At 56.2% G+C, this 13669-nt stretch overlaps 1 long non-coding RNA gene across 2 annotated transcripts; it reads left to right on the top strand.

The window, feature by feature from the left end:
* The first annotated feature begins 390 nt into the window (after positions 1-390).
* LOC124246267 (uncharacterized) lies at positions 391-13056 on the top strand. Of its 2 annotated transcripts, XR_006890455.1 has the most exons (4): positions 391-524; positions 10833-10931; positions 11043-11257; positions 12194-13056. It is a non-coding gene; the product is annotated as an uncharacterized LOC124246267 (long non-coding RNA). The 2 variants fall into 2 exon arrangements; XR_006890454.1 differs by having other exon boundaries at positions 11043-13056.
* Positions 13057-13669: the final 613 nt, after the last annotated feature.

Below are 13669 nucleotides of genomic sequence, written 5' to 3'. Positions count from 1 at the left end.
GGGGCAAGGGCTGGGCAAGGAGGTGGCGAGCTGCAGGGTGGGGGCCAGGGCAGGGGGAGCATGGTGGAACGTGGCTGCTTCCGCAGTTTGGTAAGCAGAGAAAAGGGGGAAAGATAGGACCCCTCCCAGTGCCATTCCCCTCATCACTGAGAAAATGACTCCTCATGCATGCCTGTGACATGCTGGACACTGTGCTAGGTGTGTCACACTCCAGAGAGAAGGTAACATTGGTTATTCCCATTCCAGGCCCAGAGAGATGGAGGGCTCTGATGTGGGTCACAAGCCAGGCTTTAGAACTACACCCCCGGGAGGAGCAGACCTGGGTTTGTGTCCAGGCCCAGGCTCCTACTTCTGTGACAACCTGGCTCTGGTTTCTTCTATCAAGTAGGGTTCGTGATGCTTGCGTCAAAGGACTTGGTAAATGGAGGACAGTGAAGACCCTTTGCAAACTGTAAGGTTCCAAAGAATATTTTCATCTCTGCTGAGTTTGATGCAGGAATGTCAGAGGATGGCCAGACGAGAAGGTGAGCAAACACCATCCAGCCCTCCTGGTGCCCTCTTCCACGACAGCTCCCCGCCACCACCACCCCATGCCTCGCCCCTCGTGCCTCCCTTTCCCGAGCTGGGTGGACCGAGGCGCTCTTAGATGGAGGCCTCATTTCCCTCAGACCACTTCATGGTTAGGCCGCGCCTCCAGGTGGAAGCCTTGTACAGCCTGCAGCCGGGCCAGGCCGCCCTGAGCCCCAGCCCCGTGCCGAGCGGGCGGCGTCCCCTCCGGCCGGCAGGTGGCAGCACCCGCCCGGGTTTGGGGTCGAGCCTCGGCGGCAGCGCTCACGGAGTGGTTGCTTTCTCCGGGCCGTGTTCCCGCCACCTCTGCGGGGCCGCGGGCAGCCTCAGATCCCCGCCAAGCGCTGCCTTGCCCCGGGCGCTAATTATAAAGCACTGTTGCTCACGCGTCCTCTTTGCTGGAGCTACGGGCTCATGCCGCCGTGGGGTGGAGGGAGGTGTCCCCATGCCAGCCTTCCGCGAGGGCGGCGGGCACGGGACCCTGGGCTCCAGTCTCCCACTTGGGTCCGGAGCACCCCGGAGCGGAGCAATGAAGACACCAGCGAAGGCTGCAGACGCGCAGGCCTCTTGGTGCGGGATGAAGGGGACAGACAGGCCCTTAAAACCATCCCCGTTACCAGGCCGGAGCTGACCCTGGGGTGATTCGCAGAGCTTCATCCTTTACAAAGCACATTCACTCGGTTATCTCCTTGAAATCTCCCACCTCTGTAAAGGAGTGGAGGAGCCCAGGCTAGAATTTCACAGAGGCTCAGAGGTTGAGGGGCCCAAGTAACCAACAGGCATAATCCCAAAGCTTCTGGATTCTCGGTACAATGCTCCTCCCACTGCCCCCGCAGCCCCGATCCATTCCCTGGTGGCTCTTCTTCTAGGAGTACTGTCAACTCTTCTTCAGGTGTTCAGTCTGTCTCTTTCCTTGGTGAGGGTGAAGGCAGAGGCAGGAGAAGGCTAGGGACACTCCATAATGAGCCCCCATGGCTGGAAATTGGATGGGAGAAGAATAGCCACGTCTGCTGAGTGACCCTCGTTCTCACAAAGGTGCTTTCGGTCAGGAGGAAACAGTCTCAGGGGCAGGAGAGGGAATGGGGTGGCAGTGATGACCCGAGGCCACAGGGCCACACACGAGTGGTCATGGGAGACCCCCAGAGATGGCAAGAGAGAAGGAGCACAATGAAGGAGGTGAGGAGGTGTTATGGGTTGCTTTCCCGCTTCTTCCCAGAAAAGGGAGATGTGGTTGGTTGGCTCCACTGTCCCACCACCCAGCTGAAGCTGCACCTAGCTGGGACCCAAAGACTCTCCTCTCTTTGCTCCCCCACTCCCCTCCCCTCCCAGTTGCTCAGATTCCAATACAATTTCCAGCTAACCAGCATGTCGATAGAACAAGTCGGGCAGCCGGATTGCTGGCCAATTACAGGAAATCATTCTGCTCCACAGCTCAGTGCCCAGGGAGAGGGGGAGGGGGAGGGGGAGGGAGGGAATCTGAGGGAGCAGGCACCCAGCTTGCAGCCTGGGACAGAGCTTCGGGCATTCGGGGGAATGCCGCAGCCCCTAGGACGGGCTGGGGTGAGAAAGCAGGGGTGGAGAGGGCGGCTTCTGGGGATGGTCCAGCTGGGGGTTCTTCCTCAGCTTCACATGGAGCTCTGGATCCAGCTCTCCTGTGATGAGAGACCCATGCCCTGAGCCACAAAGAGAGAGAACTGGGGCCTGGAGGCTGAGGGCTAATGAGGAGGGCCCAGGAGGTGAGGCATCTGCTTGGAGGAGAAGGGGGACAGAAGAGGGGTGGTGAGACAAACCTCCTGCAGAACCCTGTGTTTGAGAATGGGGGTGGCACCCAGGCCTTCCTTGCCCAGAGGAGCCCTTCAGGGCCATCTGAGTACCTGGAAACTGGGGCCCACGGGCACAGGGCCTGTGCTTCCACAGCCAGCCATGGACCAAGGAGTCCTGGGGGGCCAGGGAGAGGGGGCTCAAAAAGGAGGAGGGTAGGAAAGGGCTGCAGCCTGCAGCTGAGTGGACCAGCATCAGTCTCACTTGGTGAAGAGAGAAGTCTCATGCCATCGTGCCACCTCAGAAGGTGGGGCACAGAAATGTGGGAGGGTACGAGGGCCTTCTCACTTACCTTCCCAGCCCCTCTCCCTTACCTCCCTGCTCTGGCCCTCAAGAAACTTTCACTCAGATGAAAGGACCCCAACTGCCCCCCACATTCCCTCCGTCTGAATCTATCCCTACCTTCCACACGGACCGGGATGCCCCTTTGCCACCCTCGCCCCCACCTCCATCCCTTATCACATCTTTCCCAGAACTGTCTTAACTACCCCCAGGCTACTCACCCAGCAGACCCTGTGACGCCCTTGCTTCCCAGCGCCAATGATTAGCTCCCCTTCCCAGCCCTGGGGTCTCTCCCCCAAAGTACTGAGAGATCGTTGAGAGACAGAAACTTCCTTATGGACTAACTTTGTCCAGTGAATGACTATTGTTGCTGTGTTTGTCTTGAACCCCAAAAAGAGGCAACTGTGACCCAATGACCCTTTCCCCTGCTCCAGGCTGTAGCCACTTCCCCAGGCTCCTCCCTAATTCCCAGGATCTCACTGCTCCTTCCTGCACTTCCAAACCCTCTCCTTCAGTCCCTTCCAGTGTTGGGGCCTGGATTGGATTCACCCCCAGCACTTGGGCCAACCCAAATGTGGCCCGATGGGCAGACACGGGAGAGGAGATTGACCTGGCTCCCAGGGGAGCTCAGAGAGGATGCTGAGTGGGTGCTGTTGAATGGCAAGGCCACCATCAAAAGTTCCTGTGGTGGGTGTACTGGGAGAGGGGATTCGGCGTCCCGGGACTCCTTCTACCCCAGGGTCCCTGCCCGAGTACCAGGCTTGGGCATCTGGAGTGGGAGTCTCGAGGCTGGCCTTATTCGTGTCCCCGTTTGGCACGTGGAACTGAGATTAAGCCGGCCTCCTACCCGAAGCATCAGCATCGCCTCTGCGGGCCCTCCCTCGGGCGCTTCCTCTCGCGGACCAGGCGCCCGGTGCTCGGCAATCCGGAAGAGGGCGCCCGCCCCGCCCTCGTCTGCGGTGCCCCCCCGCCCGGCGCATCGCGCTCGGCAGTCCGCAGGCTCCGTGCCATCGATCGGGCCGCGGGGACCCGGGCGCGCCGTCGCCCCACCCCTCGCTTTTCGCTTTTAATTGAAGTTTGTTTGAGCAGAGCGCGGAGCGGGCAGAGGCAGAAACCAAATATTTAGTTGCTGCAAATTGGCACCTCCAGATCAATTACCCGGCCCGTGTCAGGGCCTGCGCCGCCCCCTCCGCCCCGCGGAATCTCAATGTCGCGGGGCTCGCCTCCATTCCGCCGCACGTTTCTCATCAGCTCCAGCCATACATCACCCGTGGCCGCGAGGGGAACAGATTTTCAATGGGAAAAGACCCCCCGGGGGGGTCCTCATTGCTGATTCCTGCGGCGCCCTGCGCTGTCTGGCCGGGACCCTCACCAGGACTGGCTGGTGGGGACAGCCCAGGAATAGGAGTGAGCCAAAGAGCCAGCTCCAAGCAAAGACTTTGGGTCACACGGACTTTAACTCAATCCCAGTAATGCCTCTTACCCTCTGGGTCATCTAGGAAAAGTTACTCGTGCTCCCGGAGCCTCAGTTTCACCATCTGTAATATGGGGCTCAATCTTCACCTTGCAGGGCTGGTGTGGGGGTCAACAAGGTAGAGGGATAGTGCTCTGCGCTGGGCTGGCACACGGTGGCTCTCCATAGATCATTCTCAGCCCTGCTACGGGGTAAAATAGATTCCAGAATGAAGTGAGGGACGCTGGTTGCAAGTGACTCAGTCAAGCTACTGGAAAATACCAAAGGGAAAGCAGGGGGCAGCCAGAACCCCCCCACCCCCCGAGTCCCTGGCAGAGGCTTGGCAGGCAGCGGGTCCGGTCAGGCTCCATCAGGGAGAGTTCGGACCCGCAGGCCAGGTGTGTCTGGGCAAAACCAGAAGAGGAACTGCTTCTCCAGTACCAAGGATGGAAAGTTAGCTGGGCCTGTAGATGAGCCGAGAGAGCCATGACCCCAAGGCTGGGCCAGGGAAGGAGGCTGGAGAGTTCTGAAGGTCACCCAAGCCTGAGGACCCAGAGGCTGCACCTGTGGCCCAGGTGAGGCGGTGAGCCCTGCAGAGACGTCAGGAAGCTGGGCGGTAGTTGAGGCATGCCTTTCCCGGGCAAGTTATTTGACCTCAGTTTTCCCATGTGTAAAATGGGGCTGACACCCTCCCCTCCCAGAGCATTTGTGAAGAATAAAGGAGGTGATGAATGTGAGAGGGTTGGAAACTCACCAACAGCATTAAGGAGACGGTGCTGAGTCTGTGTGAGTTCCCATGCTCAGTGCTGCTTCCACTCCCTTGCAGGAACTGGAGTCAAATAGTTGGGCAATTTTAAACCGCTGCCACGCCAGACAGAGTGACAGGCATTCTGGGTGGGAGGAGAGTTGTGCAGGAAGGCTGTGGGTCCCAGGCTTGGTGCTCTGAGGGCCCTTCCTTCCCCATCTCACCTTAAACAAAGAGAACCTCCAGACTATCCTTCTCTCAGCTTCCACCACCACCAACTCTCCCCGATAGAGACCTCTGCTCCCACCTTGGCTGACTTCTCAGGGCCGGAGTCACCGTGCTGGAGGAAAGGTTTTTCCCATCAAGCTCAGAGTCTAGGGACCGGCCTGGTGGTGCAGCAGTTAAGTTCGCACATTCCACTTTGGCAGCTCAGGGTTCACGGGTTCAGATCCCAGGTGTGGACCTACGCACTGCTTGTCAAGATGTGCTGTGGCAGGCGTCCCACATATAAAGTAGAGGAAGATGGGCACAGATGTTAGCTCAGGGCCAGTCTTCCTCAGCAAAAAGAGGAGGATTGGCAGCAGATGTTAGCTCAAGGATAATCTTCCTTAAAAAAAAAGCTCAGAGTCTAGATGGGAAGCCCAGGCTGGTGTGGAATCTGGATCCCCAGTGGGAAGCAAACTCACTCCTCAGCCTCTTGGTTTTCCCAACTGTGAGATGGGACCATAGGTGGTGAGCTACTAATTGTGAGGTGCTCGTTGCACTGGTGGGTGACCTCTAGAATCCTACTCACCCCTACCCCCACCTGCAACAGGATTATCTCTGCTAGTAAGACAACCCCACCAGTCTCCTTGGAGATGGCAGTCACCATTTGTCAAGTCAGTAAGTCCTTCTGACAGTCTACCTTAAATCTCTCATAGCTTCCTTCAGGGAAAAGTTAAAGAACAAACAACAAAAGATAAATGCTTATGGATAGGCGATGCCACACTATTTTTTAAAAATACCCCCAAAGAAGGCGGGGATTGGGAATTACCTTTGGACACAATGCTCTTTACACTAAACATCCTGGCGATAAATATAGCTGTGTAATTCTTTTTTCTCCTTGGCAGAGAGAAAGGCTGAGGCTGGGCAGAAAGGCAGAGGGACCCGAAAATATAAATCAATATGTGACTTTAATATATGTGCTCTCGGTGTCTGTGTGTGCTGGGGGATTATTAGTAACCTTGATTCCAGCTCAGTGTCCATGTGAGGCGGGGAGATGCGAGGCCCCCAGGGAGGAGAAGAGAAATTAGGAAGCCAAATTCTTCTCCTGATTGACACCTGGGTAAACATTATCCCAGCAGAAGGGGAAGAAAAAAGATCAATGCTGGATATTTTTATCACGTTCCAGGGACGGATGAGGGGGAAATTAAAGAAATAGTCCCCTGGCCTCATTGAATATGTTCATCTCCGTGGAAGAGGCAGACAGATGGGGTGGAACCCAGGTGCAGGGGGTGAGCAGAGGACCAGGAATGGGAGGGAAAGTGGGTGTGTCCCAGGGAGCAGTGGCCATTGCCTCTTTTGCCCAGGGGCAGTTATGTGAGTGGCAGCAGGTACAAATGAACATGGCTTTAATGACAGGGCAAAGGCACCAGCTTTGATGGGGGGAATCATAGGCCACAGAATCTAATGTGAGGTCAGACCCTGCCTTCAGTGGAGGGCCGAGGGGGTTTGGTCTTAATGGGGTTGTCAAGGGGATGTTTCTAGTGGGAGTTTCCCGGGCGTGAGGAGGGGAGAGTGGCTTCAGCAGGGGCTGGGGGCAGTGAGTGGCCCAGGGCAGGTCAGCCTCAATGTGGAGAAAGGGGCATCTCTCTGGATTGTCTTGGAAAGTGGGTCTCAGTTCTACAGTCAGGAAAACCTGGGTTCATATCCAGCCCCCACCCCTTCCTGCATATATGCCCTTGATTGGCCGTGTCGTTTGACCTCACAATCTCACCTTCCTTATCTGTAAAATGGAGGCAGGGCACCCCCCTTCCTCTCATTTCTAGAGTTTTTGTTTTTGTCTTTTAAAGATTTTATTTTTCCTTTTTCTCCCAAAGCCCCCCGGTACATAGTTGTGTATTTTTAGCTGTGGGTCCTTCTAGTTGTGGCATGTGGGATGCCACCTCAACGTGGCTTGATGAGCAGTGCCATGTCTGCGCCTAGGATTCCAACCAGCGAAACCCTGGGCCGCCGAAGCAGAGTGTGTGAACTTAACCACTCAGCCACGGGGCTGGCTCCATCTCCAGAGTTTTCAATGAGATTATACAAAACACTGTACAGGGCTGCAGGGCTATTGCTACCTAGAGCAGCGCCGTCCAATAGAAATATAATGCAAGCCACATGGGTGCTTTTAAATGCTCTGGTAGCCACATTTAAAAAGCTCAAAGAAACCGGTGAAATGAATTCAAATCCTATTTTTCTACTTAAATCAATGTGTCTAAAATATCATCATTTCAACGTGTGGCACTAACCACCTTGTGCTCAGTCACCACCTGTGGCAAGCGGCTACCACATTGGCCCAGCACCGATCTGGAACGAGAAGCCCACCGATAGGGGCTTCTGCCTCCGTGACAGTGGGGAGGGGTCTCTGGAGTGTGCCTGTGAACTGCAAGGCAGAGCACCCCTTTGTGTGTGTGTGAGGGACACTTTATGGCTGTAAAGGGGCCATAAGGCCCCGGCAGGAGGCTCTCTGGGGGAGGCAGACGGAGGACAGTGGTCTTCCCTCAGTAGGTCCCCAGTTCTTCTGAACTTTCCGGAATCCCCCAGCCCTTGGTGCAGCCTTATGTGGAGGGAAGAAGCTGCCAGCCAGACTTGGAAACTTTTCATTCCTGATGCCTCTGCTTTCCAGCTGTGGCATCTGAGGCAAGGCCCCTCTCTGAGCTGCACTGTCTGTCAAACGGGGATGGTCATGGTCACCCCCACTTCAGCAGGTGCAGGGAGAATTACAAAGAATGTATGCTTTGGAAGCTGTGAGCACGCTCCAGGAAAAGAGAAATTGAGGAGGAAAGGCAGGGGAGCCTCTTCCAAGGCCGCCCCTTCTTTGGTGGTTATTGCTGGGCCTGTTCTCAGGGGCCACCCTCCTCCTGGGGGAGGCAGGCTTCAGCCGGAGGAAGAGGGTAGGAGCGGAGGCCTGGGAAGGGTGCAATTCTCCAGGAGCCACACAACAAACCCAGAAACGGCTTGGCTGGAGCTCCCTGGTTTGAGGCCAGGACACCTGAGTCCCACTTCTCAGCTGCTCTCAGCACTAGGATTTGTAGGAAGGAGTGAACAGGGCTGTTTCAGGGCATTGCGAAGGGCACTTGGTGCTGGCAGGGAGGCAGCCCTCCTGGGTCTCGCCTGACATTTTCTCCTTATGCTGGGAGCCAGGAAAGGGGGCCTGGCAGCTTGGAGCTCTCATGCCAGCTGGTCCTATGCCCTAAATGGCCCCAGCCCCTATGACCCACCGTCCTGGCTGCAGAATTGTCCTGCCAGGGGAAGGTGTGGGGAGACATGCCAGGCTGCCCAGGACCAAGTCCTGCAAACACACCTGCCAGGTTCCAACAGCCACGGGGAGTCCTTAGTTACAGCTTTTGCAGATGCTGCAACTAAGGGGGAGAGCTGGGATTTTAGGAGATTTAAACCCTAGAAGGTCCAGCAGATGGGCTTTGGGAGATCTGTGAACACGCCTCCTGTCCCCCATCATTGAAGACAAAACCTTGTGAGTATGTGTCAAGGCTTACAGGGATCTACGACTCCTGAAAGAGTAAGAGCCACTGCTCCAGCCCCAACACACTCACATAGACACACAAATACATATACAAATACCCACCCCCAACACACACACAAAGACACTCTCTTTCTTCCTTTTTCAAGTCTCTTCTGTCTTGGTTCCATCCTGCCCAGAACTGCCTCCGCAGACATCCTCTCTCCAGAACCGCTTTACGCCCCTTTTTCCCAATTAGAGACTTTCAGCGATTCCCAGTGCCTACCAAATTCAGCTTCAGACTCTTCCGTTTGGCATCCGGAGAGCCCGCCACCGTAAAGCCCTTTCTTCCTGACACAAACAGGAACCTTGTTTCCAGCCCAATGGGTGGGACTCGTAACCCTGCCGTATGCAGTCCACCCTGCCTGCCTGGGCCCCAGCGGTCTTCTCCTCCTGCAACATCCTTCTCCACGCCCGCTTATTGAAGTCCGAAGGCCGGCACGGCCTGGCTCACATGCCCCTCCTCTGTGAAGCCTTTCACAGCCTCATCAGAAATGCCTGCCCTCCTCGAATCCATCTCCCAGAGTCCCTTGCAGGTCCCAGGCCCTGGACCCTTATCTCTCTCAGTCTCAGACTCTGGGTCACTGGAGACTGCACTTAGCTTGTCCCCCTGTGGAAACTGTAAGCCCCTGGAAGGCAGGGTCTGCTGGGGGAGTCCATGAGTCCTCTCTGAATCTGTCTCCTATCATCACACTCCCTGTCCTGCTCACCCTGCCCCCCCATCACCAAAGTAATCCCAAGGTCAGATGTGAGAAAAATAGATGAAACAACATTTTGCAAATCATGGTGTAAGCTCCGCTCAAGTGCTCCCTCCTCCCCTGTTCTTCCTGGACTCCTGCCCGCCCTTGGCTCTGGTCCCCCTGGCCCCTCCCCATCCCCCCGCCCAGATGTCCGGAGCCTGAGTGGCTCAACTGGAGAGACGTGTGTCTCTCCGTCTCTGGGTCTGGATCTCTGTCTGTATCCCGTAGACATCTGGTCCAGTCTCCCCCATCAGACTGGGATCACCAGGAATGTGAGGACCTACATTTTTTTTGTCTTTTTTCTTTCTTTCCTTTCCCTACTCCATTCAAATAAGGATTCAAACAGCTTTCAGAGACACATGTGACAAGATAAAAAATGAGAGAGGCAGCTTGGGTAGAGGAGGTCCTGCTTTCTCTTGCCCCAGGCTCTGTCTCTGGCACCCAGCAAAGGACACCTTTCAGAGCAGCCCATCATGGGCCTTTGCTGAGCCCATTCATCCTCCTTTCCAGGGACCTCAGGTGCGGACTTGGCTAGTGCCCTCATCCCTTGCCAACCTGCCAGGCTCCACTGCCAACCCTGGCCCTGCCAGCCCCAGCTTACTCAACCTGGCCCTTCATGCGCTGGCTCTTTCTCTCTCCTAACCCCATCTGCAACCACAGCACATCCCAGCTGTCTGATTAACTCAATTGATTAATTAAGCTCTAATGAGAGCTGTGACTCACCCTTGCAGCTGCTGACCAGGAGGCCAGCCGTGCCAGGAAGGGCACGGGGCCACAGGCATGGGCTTAGGAGGGCCCAGGGGGCAGGATGCTCAGTGGTTGGTGCCACTGGTAGGGGAGGCACGAAGCTTGCCCATGGCTGGGTCTCCTCCAGAGCCCCCCTGGGGGAGGGTGGGAGGGAGGGGTTGCTCTTGGCCAGCCAGTCAGTTCCAGATTGGCACAACTAGCGCCAACCCTGCTGAAGGCAGGGAGGGACTAGATCCCCTTAGAGTCTCACCTGGACTCCCAGAGTCTGGTGTGCCCGAGGCCCAGAAGGTACTGGCCGTGTGGAAGCTGGATACCGACCATAGGGGCCAGGCTTAGCCCTGCCAGCAGCCCAGCTCCCATCATGTGGTCAGGATGCTTCCCCTGCCTGACTGCTGGCTCCCAATCCCAAATACCCACAAGGGCTCTGCAGAGCGAGGCCTGAATTCCAATACCCCCCACCACTGGCCTCCCCCACAACCCTGACCACTGCCTCCCCCCTCCCCTAGACTCTGTGCCCCCATCTGGGGTGGGGCACAAATTGCTTTCATTAACAACAATAATAAGTTGAATGGAAATTTTCCTCTCACAAAGTACATCCACATCCATTTGCCTCCAGGACCCAGCTAGGCAGAGAGCAGGAAGTCCATTCAAGAGATGAGGAAACTGAGACCACAACATACCCAAACTCACACCTGTTTTTTTCTTGATCCTCAGCCTTTGCATTTATCTTGGGAAAACACATTCCTCTTCAGCTTTGAGGCCTTGGCTTAAAGGTCACTTCAGCCAGGAGGTCCCCGGTCTCCCCAGCTGCAGGTAAGGGCTCTCCTGTTGTGCTAGAGTTGATAACTTGCTCACATCTGCCACTGGGCGGTGAGGGCAGCTGCTGCTCTGTCTGTTCCTCCTCATCCCTGGCACTCTGCTCAGGGCCTCACATGCAGGAAGGACATAAGGAAGATTTGCTGAAGGAAGGACGGAAGAAATGAATGAGCCACCAAAGTGGCAGATTTTCTGATCGCCAGTCTAGTGCTGGCAGGAAGGACACTGCAAAGGACAGGGCAAAGCCGCCCAGTGCGGACATTTCAGCTGTCGGTGCACAGGGACCCAATGCATGCCTGGTGTACTGACCCAAGAGCAAGCAGGTAAGCCCTCCCTCTCCCCTCTGCAGAGAACGTGTGGGACCGACCCAGGAAATCATGGGAGATGGGGGGGCAGACAGGAGAGAGTGGCGAAGGTGTAGCTCTGGGGTGTTAGGACTTCCTTCAGGGGAGACAGGAAGCCTGAGTGGAGACAGAACACTGGCTGGAGAGTCAGAGACCTGCCTGGAGTCCTGGCTTTGCTTGACCCCTCTGGGTGGCTTCGGGCATGTGGCCTCTCCAGTTTGGCCTGTGACTTGAGAAAGTCTGATGACATGGGCTCTGGACTTGTTGTCCTCCTGTGGCCTGGGAGCCCTGCAGTCCCCAAGAGACATCTGTGACCAGAGGAAGTGAGTGAGATGGTGATGGACAGTAGGAGCGGGGGGTTGTGACACCCTCGCTCCTGCAGTGGGAGGGGTGATCACAGCCAGGAGCCTCTGGTCCCCACGAAGAGCCCCACCACTCCCCTCAGCCCCTCTGCGGTTGCTGCCCCTCAGATTCAATTTCCAGCTCAGCTTTCACATCGAGCTCCAGCCAGTAACTTTACCGGAGAAAATGATTATGTGATTATTTCAACCTTGCTCCAAACACTGTTTTAATTGGATCTGGGAAAAGGCGATTTGGGCATCAGAGGGCCCCTGCGGGGGCGGAGCAGCATGGGAATGTCAGGCAGATGCCTGCTAGCTCCTGAGCCGTAAAAGGCAGTGAATGCTTCTGAGCCACCCCCCAGACCCCCAGCCTTGCCCTGATATTCATCCCAGATCTGGGTGAGCCTCAGCAGGAAAGAGGAAATTTGAGGGGTGGGGGTGCTTCCCGGGCAAGCAGGTTGGGGAGGGGAGCTTGCGAGGGGGACAGGAGTCCAGCAGCCGTGTTTCCTGCCCAAAGCAGCCCTCAGCCACTTAGAAAACTGCTTTTCTGCCTATCTCCCTTCTCTGCTTCCAGCTCAGCCCACCTGGGAGCAAATTTTTGCTCAAACACTAGCCCAAGGAAGCAGAATTGGAAAGAACATCTGATTTTCCAGAATCCAGCAGAGCCTTCTAGAGCGATTTGGGATTATCTGCTCCAGGGATCACCCTGCCAGCTTTCTCCCTCCTAGACAGATGATTGGGATTTGACTACATACTAATCTTTCTAAGCCTCAGTTTCCTCAACTATGAAAGAGAGGGTTGGTCCTAGGTGACCCCTAAGGCCCTTCCGAGTTCTGAAGGAAGCTATTTTAGCTGATTCCCTGTGTGTCCTCCATGAGGCTGGAGAAGTCCAACCACAGCTCCTTGGTGGCCAATTCTGTGGGGACGCTTGTGGGCTCCCAGCCTTGCAGGGCCCGCCTGCTCCAGCGGCTAAGCTTGTCCCTCCCCATCCCTGAGCCAGAGCTCAGTCAGGTGCCAGGTAGAGAAAGTGAGCCTCGGATTGGGGCAGGAGGGCAGGGGTGGGGTGTGTCCCACAGGTAGCGGGGTCGCCAGGAAGGACACAATGTAAGGCCCACCTTTGATTCCATGTGTCTCGAGCTCTCTCTCTGCCTACTTCCACCCATCACCTTAACAAACACCATGTCAATTTTTAAAATTGCTTGAAAGCTGCCATTGTGGAGAATGTGCTCTGGGGAGCTCCCCAGAGCAGGAAAGAATGTGCACCCCCCGCACATCCCCACCAAGACATAGGCACTGAGACTGCGGAGAAGACTGGCCAGGCCCTGGCAGACTCCAGCATCCACCAGTCATCAGCAAGCATTTACCGGGCACTTGGTGGGCATGGGTGGAGGGACAGCGAGGCAGGGGCAAAGGAATAAAAGGTGTTGGTTAAATTCATTCACCAGTTAATGAGTACCTACTGGGTGCCAGGTATGGAGCCAGTGCCACCATGGGGAAGCTGACAAACTGGTCTGGGAGACAGGACACCTCCTTCCCGGAATAACCTGGAACTTTGAGACTTGGCAGAAAAGATCGTGAAGAAATGAGTCCCTAGGCCTCAGCAGCCATTAGTCTCAAAAGGACGAAGCCCAGATAGACTTCCTGCAGGAAGGAGGCTGGGGCGTGGTTTGGCCATGGGAAGATCAGTGGGCATTCCAAAGGACCCCACAGCCGAGATGCTCAGGGAGAAGAGGCAGGGAGGGAGAGAGAAGGTAACCCTCGTGTTTGCATCTTGTGCCTCACAACACCCCCTAGAGGGGGCAACAGTCATCTCCATTTTACAGATGGGGGTCCTGAGATCAAGACAGGTTCAGACACTTGCCAGGGCCACACACAGCCACGAGGGACAGAAAGCAAGATCTGCCCGTGCCCCACAGCCTGTCCTTTCCGGGGGCCACCTCGCCTCTCCCTGAGCAGGCTGGCCTCATGCTGGGAGCACCGGCAGGCAGAAGCCCAGGGCTCCATTGGGAATTAGGAGGCCGGTTCCTGGGGGATTTTTGGGATCCATGAG

The sequence above is a fragment of the Equus quagga genome, chromosome 11 (assembly GCF_021613505.1).
Source record: "Equus quagga isolate Etosha38 chromosome 11, UCLA_HA_Equagga_1.0, whole genome shotgun sequence".
Classification (NCBI taxonomy): domain Eukaryota; kingdom Metazoa; phylum Chordata; class Mammalia; order Perissodactyla; family Equidae; genus Equus; species Equus quagga.
Note: the sequence above shows the minus strand (reverse complement) of the source record. Positions and strands in the feature narration are given on the sequence as shown.